This window comes from Squalius cephalus (genome assembly GCF_949319135.1).
Source record: "Squalius cephalus genome assembly, chromosome: 9".
NCBI classification, from domain to species: Eukaryota; Metazoa; Chordata; class Actinopteri; order Cypriniformes; family Leuciscidae; genus Squalius; species Squalius cephalus.
Window position 1 is genome coordinate 10,125,253 of NC_137130.1, and position 12,991 is coordinate 10,138,243.

Below are 12,991 nucleotides of genomic sequence, written 5' to 3' on the forward strand. Positions count from 1 at the left end.
TCACAATAAATCGACACACACACACACACACACACACACACACACACACACACACACACACACACACACACACACACACACGTCTCTCTCTAGAGAGAGGATGAGAGTGCTGGATATAGTGCCACAGCAGTACTGCTTTTGTGATCCTTAGTCCACAGGGAAAAGGTGGAAAGTAGAGGAAGCAGGATAAAAAACAGACTTCCTGTATAGTGACCGGTTTTCTTTCTCTCGTAATAATCAAGGGTCTTTTAACACACAATCCCAGCCAGCCTCCATCTTAGAATGTGGCGTCGCTGTAAGAGCGCTCATCACTTTCCGACCCCCTCGGAATGTGAGATGAAAGAGTTTGTAGGTTCCGAAGGGACCATCCACTCAATCGGCTTCACACCTGTGAATGGCCTTGCAGATGTTTACATTTACATTTATTAATTTAGCAGATGCTTTATCCAAACCATCTTACAAATGAGGAATTCATCAAGCGATTCATCTTAAAGAGGCATAAACATTAGAAGTGCTAGTAATACAAAGTTTCAGACACAGTTCAGAATAGTCCAATCTAGAGCAGGGAAGAATGGATGGAGGAATATTGTAAGCATAGAATTATTATTCTTTTTTTTTATTAGCAGAGTACAGTTGCTCATGAAGAGATGAGTTTTCGGCTGTTTCTTGAATATTGTTTGGGAACAGTGAACGAAAACATTCTTGAGTGATTCTGTGCCTCGTACGTACCATGAGGCGCTGGAGGGGATGCATCAATGTCTTGAACTTGATGTCACTGTCTCTAACTTGGGCTCATTGAAGACCGGTCGTGCTGCTGCATTCTGGATCATTTGTAGAGGTTTGATTGCACATGTTCAAAGTCCTGCCAGAGGAGCATTGCAATAGTCCAGCATAGAAATGACAAGAGCCTGGACAAGAAGTTGTGTTGCATGCTCAGTTACAGTAAGAAGGGCCTGATCTTCCTGATGTTGTGCAGTGCAAACCTGCATGACCGTGCTATTGGAGAGCCTCTCCAGAATGCTGTTTCTGCTTAAACTGATTATTATCCTGAACAATTGTGCAGAGCGCACACGTAATGCAGATACACAGTACATAATGTCTCTATTCCAAAACCTTGTGATCTGCCTTCTACAGCAGAATCATGAGAAAGTATGTCATTGGACTGACCTATGTGTATAGTATCACAGCTCTCAATTCAATTTAGATTCAGTTGTATATATTTCATTTAGAATGTCCATTATGTAGGCAGTGTTTCAGATTGATTGAACCTGGTCTTTTTGAACTGCTCATAAAAGAACCAGATCATTAGAATCATTAGATGTGGGAATTGGACTTGACGGATCACTCTTGATTCATTAAAAAGAACCAACTCATAAGTGTCATGTGTTCATGATTAAGACTATACTGGTGAGCTATACGTTTATATGAAGTATATAGGCCCTGATATACGTCAAGCGAAATCAAAGAACGAACTGATGTGACGTTATTTTGAACAAAATCAAGCCAAAATGAACTTCGTTTGGAGTTCGAAACACCTTTGTACTACCATTGGTCCCTGGCGAAGTAAAAGGTGTGCGCGCGTACTTGCCCCGCTCCGAGCAGGATTCGAAACAGTGTTTCCAGCATGGGAGATGGGCGCTCTAACAAGGATGCTAAAGAACGCAGATGCTAGCATCTATCGCTTGTATGCCTCTTAATATCAGTGGACTGAGGTTTCTAGCTGGCCTTCATTATTCATCATTCAAATCGGCGTGACCCGAATGGGAGTGAGGTTTAGGAGGATGAGTGTAACGGAGGCCAGATAGTAAGAGCTGTGTGGGTAAGCCTCACCCCCCTGATCTCAAGAGGCGCATTGGTGACTATCGCTAGAGGCTGCGGTCTTTAGTGTCCTTGTAGAATGCCAGAAATGCCGGTTCGGTTTGAATTTCGCTCGGAGCGGTGAGAGTAGAACCAGAAGGGGTTACATAGTAAAACACAGAGAGTTGCCGTAAAACACATCCACGTAGCATAATATTTACGTGACATATAAAAAGCAGAGCAGTGGACATCAAAATGCGTTCTGTTCCAAAAGTAGTCTATTTACTTAAACTGTAAAGTGATATTTACAGGACGGGCTGCACTGTATATGCTTTCACACAGGTTAACGATTGATCTATTCATTAAAAAAATCAAGATCTGGATAATTTGAAAACCTTCTTCCTTTCACGTACCATATGTTTTAAACATGTATTTATTTATTTTCCATTAGGCATATGTATCAATACAACTGGAAAAAGCTTGTTCTGTATCTCAAAACCAGCGTCTGTGTGCACACAGATGGAGCACTCCTGTGCCAGACATGTTTCCCAAACATATTTCAGGCGGTGAAATATAAAGATATCACACTGGAGCATCAACACTCTGCTGAGCCAGATGGTTTAAAAATGCATGTTTGCTAAAACAAAGCCCAAAGCTCCATTAATGATCGGTGACATCATTGTAGCGGTGGGCTGTTGTCTTCTCCTGTGGCGTTTACTCTGTGTGAGATAGTAGTCCATTGCAGCAGTGCGAAGGAATAGGAAGGATCGCTTTAGGAACTGTTTACAGTGCTGTCAGCTTTTAACAACAGCTCACTCCACCTTCAAAACATGTCATCCTACTCTCTCTTCTCTAAAATGACAGGTTGATCCTGCTGGAGGTGTAGCTATTAAAGCGTAAATATGGTGTTTTACAACAAATGCGGTTGTTTCCGATAGTGTGTAGGCTAATCATACATATTGTGGATTGAAAATATGAGAAATGTCTTTAAGTGATATTGCATTTCCCATTGCCATACAGTATGCACAAAAAATGCAGTAATACTAATAAACTTTGATTACTTAACTATAAGCATAAAATTCTTTCTACAAGTTAGATGTGTAAGAATAAATAAGCTGAAGTGATATGCATTATTGGTAAAACTTTAGATTAGGAAACACTTATTCACTTACATTTACATTTACATTTAGTCATTTAGCAGACGCTTTTATCCAAAGCGACTTACAAATTAGGACTAAATTAAGCGAGTCATCATGAAGAGGCAAAAACAACGCAAGAAGTGCTCAAAATACGAAGTTCAGGCATTATTCAGAGTAGCATAAGCTCGATAAGTGAGGTTTTAAAGGGAAAGGTTTTTTTTTTTTTTTATGCGGTTAAGTGCTCACGGAAGAGATGGGTTTTCAGCTGTCGTTTGAATGTTGTCAGGGATTCTGCATTCCGGATGAGGGTGGGGAGAGCGTTCCACCAGCATGGAACTGTGAATGAGAATGTTCTGGAAAGTGATTTTGTGGCTTTCTGTGATGGAACCACGAGACGTCGCTCTTTGACCGATCGTAGGCTTCTGGTAGGGATGTAGACTCGTAGGAGTGAGTGAAAGTAGGAGGGAGCTGAGCCTGTGATGGATCTGTAAGCAAGCGTCAATGCCTTGAACTTGATGCGAGCAGCAAGTGGTAGCCAGTGCAGTGAGATGAACAGAGGAGTGATGTGGGCCCTCTTGGGCTCATTGAAGACAAGACGAGCTGCAGCGTTCTGGATCATCTGTAGAGGTTTGGTTGCACATGATGGAAGTCCGGCCAGAAGAGCATTGCAGTAGTCAAGCCTAGAAATGACCAGGGCCTGGATGAGAAGTTGTGTTGCATGCTCAGTAAGGAAAGGCCTGATCTTCCTGATGTTGTGCAGTGCAAACCTGCATGATCGAGCTGTCTTTGAAATGTAATCTGTGAAGGTCAGCTGGTCATCAAACGTTACCCCAAGATTTCTTACCGACCTTGATGGGGTGATTGATGATGATTCTAGCTGGATAGTGAAGTCGTTCTGTAGAGACGGATTGGCAGGGAGGACGAGAAGCTCAGTCTTTGCCAGGTTGAGCTGCAGGTGATGTTCCTTCATCCATGTCGAGATGTCCGCCAGACAGCTTGAGATCCGTGCAGCTACTGTGGGATCATCTGGTTGAAATGAGAGGAAGAGCTGTGTGTCATCAGCATAGCAGTGGTAGGAGAAACCGTGTGCCTGTATGATGTGTCCCAGTGATGTGGTGTAGATGGAGAAGAGGAGGGACACTTGGAGTTTTCCTTCAATAAACACCTACTTTTACATTACTGCTTATTGATAGTAAGTACGGTATTTGTGTTGGTTATGTTTAGGTATTGGGTAGGGTTGAGGGATCAAGAATATGGTCAAGCAGAATAAGGCATTAATATGTGCTTTATATACATGTTAATACCCCCCCCCCCCCCAAAAAAAAACATGTTTCTTCATGTAATCATGTTACAAAGGATATTAGGATATTAACATGCCTAAGACTTTTGCACAGTACTGTGTATATGTATATATATATATATATATATATATATATATATAAACTGTCAATATGCTAGTAATATGCATACTAATAAGCAACTAGTTAATGGTGAATAGTGTTCCCAAATCTAAAGTTTTACCAATAATGCATATCACCTCGGCTTATTTATTCTTACACATTTAACTTATAGAAATAATTTTATGCCTATAGTACAGTTTATTCTTAGTTTATTGTCTCTTTTTTTCACTGTTTGAAAGTTTTAACTCAAATCAATATTGGCTATTGTTTTTTTTTTTCTTGTTTTTTTTTCCCCTAATTGCACTTTAAAGGTTCAAATGACCCGTTTGTGACTTCAGTGTTTGCTTACAGTGTTACTGTAAATCTGCTCACATCATTGTGAGACAATGTTTTATTGTTTGCTACCATGTTCTGTTGTCTCACAAAATGAGTCAAGGCACTTGCAGTATCTGGGCTTCTCAAATAGAACTGGTATGAGCATGTTTATCTCAGAATATGGCTGCACAAGCAACAATGAAATATTCCAAAACGCAGCAATCCATTTCTTTAGCATGCATATGAAATTACAGAGAACACCTTCCTGTCTGTCATGTCTGTGCCTGAGTTTCAAATATTTGCTGTCACAGAATGTTTTGTGGTAATCAACATATCCTGCAGGCTTTGCTTATCAACGACCCTGACGTGTTTGTTGCTCTGTCTAAGCCAATGAGAATCAAACAGAGCGCTGTGCTGAGCCTCTCATTCACAATTCCTTTCGCAGTGGAAGTCTGGCGTCTCCGTCAGTCCACACAGATTAGGCTAATGACATGCTGTATGTTCTTATGGTGACAGGGATATCCGCAAAGAAGTTATATTAAAGAAGGTAATTGGTTTAATGTAGCTCAAAAGCTTGTTTACATTTGAAATTCTCATTCATAAAATAGGGTCTTTGTGAGGAAAAGAAAAAGGGGATTTTAGTTCCTTTGATTGTACTTTTGTTTAGTTTGTTCAAGATAGAACGTCCTTCTTTTCTGGTTGAAGGGTGAGATGAAACACATCAGACGCATCTTTGTGAGATCAAAATATCGACATAAGCATTATGTATTTCAAGTGTCACTATTTGAAGTAAACTTAAAGGAGAGAAATAAAGGGTAAAAATGGAGCAGGAGAGGATTTAGGACTGCATAACTCTGGAACATGACAAATCTTCCCTTAGCTGCGGCTACACATGTAGTTTTCGGTATGGGAAGCATAAGGATTTCCAATTAACAATTGTTCTTTATCGATTCCTTTACAACTAAAACCCCCCCTTTTTTTTTTTTTTTTTTTTCTGTAGCACTTTAGCATAAGTTGCGGGAAACTCCACTGTAATGTTTTTCAACAACTGTTAACAAAAAAATGGCATGAAAATGTCATTTAGCACTGGTATTTTTATTTTCTACATTCTCAACCATAGTATAACATGGAGATATGATTTGTGAATGTAATAACAAAATATAAATTAGGGCCAAGAGTTATTATTTTTGTCTTTTTCAACAAATAATCAGTGAAATTTCAATGAAAACTTTATTTGATATTCTATATTCAATGAAAACTATAATATTTTATATTTTAACTTTATAGTAACAGAGTTGCACACAATATTGGGCATGGAGCCTTTTTGTTACATTGATTTTTTTCATGATTATGTCATATAGTATTACGTTCACTGTTCGATACAGAGAAGGTCAAGATATTTGAGGTGGGATGGGATGGCAGACATTTGATGTGTTTCAAACTAGTTACTAGTAAGTTTCTGGTAGTTTCTTACAAAAAAAAGTTTTTCACCTCTATATGCCTTTAAAAAAGTATGACACCAGCTGCATGGAAAGTGCCACCTGCATGTTGATTCAAAGAACTTTGCTAATGAATGATGACTAGCAACTCTGCTAATAAGTAATTATAATAATCAGAACAAGTATTTGCATAATAATGATAAATATGTCCTCATTATAAAACTGTATAGAAATGTAGCAGAGAGATGCTGTGCCTGTATTATTTTTTGAGGATATAATGCATTAGCATAAGGACACTCAGTGATCCAAACACCGAAACCTCTATGTATGTCTCCGCCCACTCTTCCAAAAGACACAACAAGATCTATATGTATGTAAATGAGTGCTAATTAGCATAATGGTATACACAGGGCCATGGTGTTGCTATATGTTTACACTCTCTCTTTTAAATCTCTCTCAATCTCTCTTTGTCTAGTCTGTCCTCCTCCTCAACCCCTCTGTTGTCTTCTCTGAACTGGAACAGGTGGAGTATTAATTATGCATTAAAATATACAGAGAACCAACTATGATCCACTCGACTGCAGCCCTGTCGTTCTCCTCATCCTCATCTCTCCATCAATCTTTCTCTCTCCTCTTCCCGGTTTTTCTCTCCATTCCACTCTTGTTTGTGAATTGCAGGAGTTTATTTCCACACTGAGCACGTCTCGGGGAGTGAAAGGGGGTTTTGTTTTCGCGGCACACTTCCTCTTTTCCGACACTCTACCGCTGAGAAAAGAGAGAATCCCTGGAAATCTAGAGAATCTGTCCATATCTTTCTCCTTTACTTTGTTCACTGCTGTTTTCTTTGACTGCGTTTGAATGGAAGGCCTTGGGTGAATAAACTAAACTGTTGAGACTTTTGCACACTATATTTTACCACATGCAGAAACACATTCAGTAATTCTTTAAATGGTGGAGATAAACGTTATAACTGAACATATTTTTAGGATCAAAAGAGATCTGAATGATATTGTAATGTAGGCTTATTTCAGACAATCTGGTCTATGTTCCCAAATCTTAAAATCTCTTTCTAGTCCATATAATGGTAGTTTTACCAGCACTCAAAACTTAGATGTCCTTCTCCTGTCAGTATCACAAGAGCTTTAAGTGGACCACTGTCATCTGAGCTTCCAAAGCCAACATCAGGGCTCCCATATCTCCCGCTCTCTCCGCACACCACATGGGCTGTATTTATAGATTGGCTTTATCAGGACTGTTACCTTTAACAGGCATCATATTAAGGCCTCAAATGGCCCCTAGCGCTGGGTGTATCTGTAAGTGCTCTATTAGACCACCTGTATAAGAGTCTCTCTCATTGGCTTCTAAAAGCATCTTTAGTGTCTGTTGTCAGTTTATAAGTACAGCAGATAGAAATGCTGAGAGAGGATACATATAAAATGCGTTTGTTTGTTTTTTGAAAGACATTTTTTAGTTCACCCTCCGGTGGAATCATTACACCGACCCCAAACTTTTGATATATCTCTGTCTTTGCAACAACAAAAAAATCTTTTTTTTTTTTCTGAAGATGAACTGTTTTGATCTACAGATATATAACCATGACTCGCAGTCTTTTAACTATTTTTTTTTTTTGACATGAATTTAAAAAACAACAACTTTAAATGTAACTTTGAAGTCAGAGGAGCTGTAAGTTTGAATTGCCTCCAAAATTTTAGGGTTTGTTTTTCACTCTGTTGAGGATTGACCGCCTTGTAACACAAACAATTCTTACTCCAAATACAACAGAAACAAATAGGTTGAAAGTTCTTACAAATGAACACAGACGTCCCGAACAAAGATGCAGGGACAGTCATCCTTGTGTTACAGGTGAACTTGACCCCAGAGCCTTAACTGTGCCCTTACATTAGAGGTGAAGAGACCGTAGATGTTGTAGCTGAAAGAACTGTTGCTTTGTGTGTCCATTGATCTCTATCCAGCTCAGGTTGGATATGTTATGTTTAACAACAGGTGGAAAGTGCTCCTCATTGATGTCACGTCATTAGCTTTAAACTACGCTTGTAATCACAAAAAGGTGTTTACCTTATTTATATATGTGATTCATTATTGAGCAAACAGCAAGAAGAAAGAGGACCCCTTTCTATCCCTCTCCTCCGCTCTCTTCTCCACTCTGGGAAGTATCGATCCACTGGCTTGAAAATAACAAATTAGTTTGAAAAAGAGGAATTAAATGGTGATGGAAAGCAAGTGCGGGAAGCCAAATAGGCTGTGTGGAAAATCTCCGCAAAGTAATCCTTTAATTAAATTAGGAGAAGTACAACAAAGATGTTGCTGTTTTTTTTTTTTTTTTCTTCCACCCTCTACTTTCCCCCTCTCTCATGTCTTTTAGACAGCAGCAGGTTCCAGAGGTTGCTAGGTAACTGGGATGGGTTTAGTTCCCGATGGCCAGGGGCGAAGGGGTTGTTGGCAGGATGTGGCAAGTGCAGTGGCTTTTTGTTGGCCGTAAGGAGAGGAAGAGGAAATGGAGGGACCACAGCAAGGTCAAAGGCTTGGCCAGTTCAGTGCTTTCATCCAAATTCAGATGCCGTGACGGGATCAGAGAATGTGAGTGCAGTAGTGGAGTTTATTACGTTTTCTGCTCCTCGCTCGGCGGTAAAAGAAACAAAATTTAGTTTACATAACAAAATTTGCTCTTTTTTTGTTACAGGATGCACAATATATTGGTTATCACTATTAGACAGGGGCGTTTCCTCTGAGGAGGCAAGGGAGGCAGTATCTCCTCAAAAAACTGGATGTGAAAATAATCTGTATTACGTCAAATAAAACAGCGCAAAAATATTACAAAATGTGACATTAAAAAGTATAGAAGTAAGTAGTTTTAATAAAGTAACAGTGTCCAACAGTGACACCCGCAGGTGAAGTTACAGGGGGATGTGCGCCTCCTCTGTCCCAATTGACTTAAAATGGACACCCTAATGTGCGGTGGGTTTGATGGGGGGTAATTGAGAATGAATGGGGGAAAGTCACGCAAGATGATTGGATATTATCTGTTATGATTTGATATGATTGGTTTGTGCGATAAATCCCGCCTCTTTTGTACCATTCTCATCAGCCTGAAAGAAGTTAATGATGGCGTTAATGGGAAGACTAATTAAAAAGTAAGTAAACAACTCGCTTTATGTCATGTCAAAATCAAACTTGAAATGGGCTGAAAACATGATCATTTGGGCTTTTTTAGTGAGCAATCAGATTGAGGAAATGAAATGTACATCTTCATGTCTGTGACCAGAGTGTACAAGCTTGATGGCCACTGAAAAAGAGTCGCAGGGGCGTAGCCAGTAATGGGCCAGGGCGGCACTGGCCCGCCCACATTACTCACTGGCCCGCCCAGGCAAGTTTGATCAAAATACATTTTTAGTTTATTTTTATTATTCAAATGTATTTAAGAAAATATATTAATATAAACCTGATTTATTGTTGACTGGTGTGTGTGTGTGTTTTATTTGTTTTCCGAAAAAAATGGAACTGTTGAATCAAGTTGTAGAAAGCCTATGGTTGCTAGGGGTTCCGACAGGACTCTCTGGGTGGCGGGCTCTGGCGGCCTTTAGCCAGCTAACTTTGCTAACTTAGCTGCTTTTTAGCCAAAAACTTATTTGAAAAAGAACTCTGTGAATCTTTGGACTATGATGAGATCATTTCTGTTTTGAACACTAAACCCAGGCACTTTTGCGTCTTGTTTTGTAGAATGAAACCAACAAAGGTAGGCTTGTTGTTGTTTTTTTCACTGGTCAATTTTGAGATTTTGGGCTATTTGTCTTCAATGTCTTCTTTCAGACTTGTGATGAAAAAAAGTCCAAAATACACATTTAGGTCTTTATTTTACTACATTTTGTCTATTTGCGTCTGTAGATTTCTCCTAAATTCAACAAAAGTTGGCGTTCTAAATCAATATGCTGCTCCGCGATCGCTGTCTGCACCTGTCATCGCAAACACCGTTGAAAAGCTCTCTCTCTCTCTCCTGTACAGTGCTGTCGGATCCAAATATGGTCATTTCCTTTAATCAGCAACCAATCGTGAAAGTACAATGGGGCATTTAACTCTAGAAGCGAAATCTCATTGGCTGATGTTAATTTCTGACAACGTGATTCATTCAGATGCATCATGTGACGTGCTCTGACATTTTGATGTGTGTTTTTGACTGGGGTTCTGTTCAGTTGAAGGCCATAAATGCTGTGTTATAAGTTTTGATGTGTTTTAGGTGGTTTGTATTGTTGTTGCTGATGATTTGATAAGATATTGTGTCTGTAAATAGTTGTTTCTACTAAAAAAGTATGATTTTTTACATTACAAATCTTTAAATGCTGTTTTCTCAAAATGAGTTGTTTGTTATTCTCCGGATCAACTGAGGAAGTTTTATAAAGTTGCCTTATAGGCTAGCCTACATTGTTTAGTTTAAATGAGTTGCTATTTTTTTGGCACAAAAGCTTAATTTCCACCAGGCTGATATATGGTTGATTTAACAGAAATTAGGGAGTGCGTTGTTATTTATTTCAAACCGTGCTCTGCTGATCGTTTTCATTATTTGAATTTCTTTTACTTTTAGCCTACTTTATTTTCGGGTGAACTGTCTTTGCCTGCTGACTAGCCTGAATAAAATAGACAGGTCATTGTCTATGCTGGTGGTTTGTCCAGCCTTTATTGAGCTCTGTTGGTTGAACATGATGATTAGAGAGTGTTTTGTTATTGCCTTTGCCCAATATTGCAAAATAAAGGTGTAACTGTTTTTGCAGTTTGTCTATTCTTTTTTCTACTATTTAAGTCATTTTTTTCTAGGAAAAACCATAGGCCCACTCACTTTTTCACTGGCCCACCCAAAATACAATTTCTGCCTATGCAGAAATGGAGTCGACTATTAAAAAGAAAAGTCGAACATTAGTTCACAAATAATATACTGTATATTGTTTAAATTGCTATTGCATTTAGGTATTATTTTGGAATAAATGTACAAACGCGTAAAAACACTAACTTGAAATGTATACTTGGTTTTAATAAATAGAAATTTACATAGTTATAGCAAAAAAAAAAAAAAAAAGATTTGTATTTGTTCTCTCTTTTTGATATAATGTTTATTTAACCAGGAAAATTAAGTGTAACTGACACACATTTATAATTGATATACAGTATATAGAAAACTTGAATGATCTTGAATGAAATATTGAATGATCATTATATATATCAGTGGCCGTCGTACATTTTCCCAAAGCCCATTTATTTGATAGTACAATACAGATTTGATCTCACTTTGTGAATGGTAAATGCCTGTTAAAGGAACGTGTTTTTGCATTCACTTGCGCTGCATTTCTACCGTGTTTTCATGTAAACATGTACCAGACAGATATGTTTTTCCTTTCCACTCACATCTCTCATCATTTGCAGCATCTTTTTGTGTCACTCAAGTTAAAAAAGTACATTTTAAATGTTTTATCTTTTTTTCATTCCACTTCTCCTGCGTCTCCCTTTTTTTAAATAAAAAAGGCCCAGACACTGTAAAAAAAAAAGTACAAAATCAGAGTTATAGAAAAAAAGCGATCTCGTCTTTTTACAGCGTGACCCGAAGTAGCACGGATACTGCTTTCAGCTGTGATGCCATTTCCAGCTGGTCCGCTCTCTGTACCTTCTCGTCAGAAGTCCTGTCACCCCACTTGACACAATCCTCACAGTGCACATCAGTGATACCCCACGTACACGCACAGGAAGTGCTTCCTGCAATGTCCCTGCAGCTATTAGAACAGTTCATTAGCCCAGATAAATGACTGAGGCTCTGACTGGCCTTCTAGCGCTGCTGCTAAAAAGAGCTCACGTCTCTGCCCATTAGCCGGACATGGCGGACGATGACAGCAGCAGGACCGGCCCTGTCACCCTGCATGGGTCCCAAGATGAAGCTCACGCTAACTGACGGCTGTCAGTGAGAGCACTCCCCGCTGTTAGCACTTCCTCAAGGCTACTTCTGGCCCCCAACACACACACACACACACACACATTTAGTGTCATCATTCACAGCAGGAGGCGCTCTGTCAGAATGAATGAAACTGTGTCTGCCTTAATGACAGGCATGGTGACGGCACCAGTATGTCACGGCGAGGGTCTCACGGATGTGGTTGGATGGGTTTGAGTCATCCCCGTGATCATTATCTGTCTAGTAGAGGGTAGAGAGAGAGAGATAATAAAAAAGAACAAGACAGAGAAAGAGAGAGCAAAGACCCTCTGGCTTATTTTGTCCTACTGTTGTCCACTCCCAACACTTCAGCTAATGAATGTATGATGAGCCTAGAGGCCTGAGGTGACTCTACCCTTAACTTTACATCACAACCACTTTAGATTTCACCTTTATAATTGAGACATAAACATATTTCAGCAGGATCATATGGGAAGAGGCTCTTTTTCATAAATTTATTTTCAAGAAGGAAGCCCTATACGGACAGGACTAGTTTTCTAAACGACGTTCGAGTTACAGTTTTTATCACTCGACGTTTGTGATTTTATGTACCGATTCAGACCGGACTAAAATCTGAGTGTGTGTTTTCTAGATGTGGCCATTACAGAAGGTCATGTGCATCACGTATGAAGTATGTCTTTTAACTTATTATTTATTGATATTATTTTAATTTACTCCAAAAACCCTATTTAAGTAAACTTTACGAGAAGTGGCTGTTTATAATAAAGACACTGATATTAATTCTTTTCTGCGATTTGGCTCTATTTATTAATAGATTTTTTTTTTTTTTTTTTTTTCATCGGATACCATCCGAATTGAAATGAAATGAAAGCATCCCAAAGATTGGTGCACAAACGGTAGCTCAAGTTGGTCAAAATACAACGTCAGCAATCACAGACGGGATTAGATTTC

At 39.1% G+C, this 12,991-nt stretch overlaps 1 protein-coding gene across 4 annotated transcripts in view; it reads left to right on the top strand.

The window, feature by feature from the left end:
* The window catches only part of erbb4b (erb-b2 receptor tyrosine kinase 4b), a 303,711-nt gene that overhangs the window by 168,056 nt on the left and 122,664 nt on the right, over window positions 1-12,991 (top strand). The gene's annotated exons all lie outside the window — the stretch shown is intronic.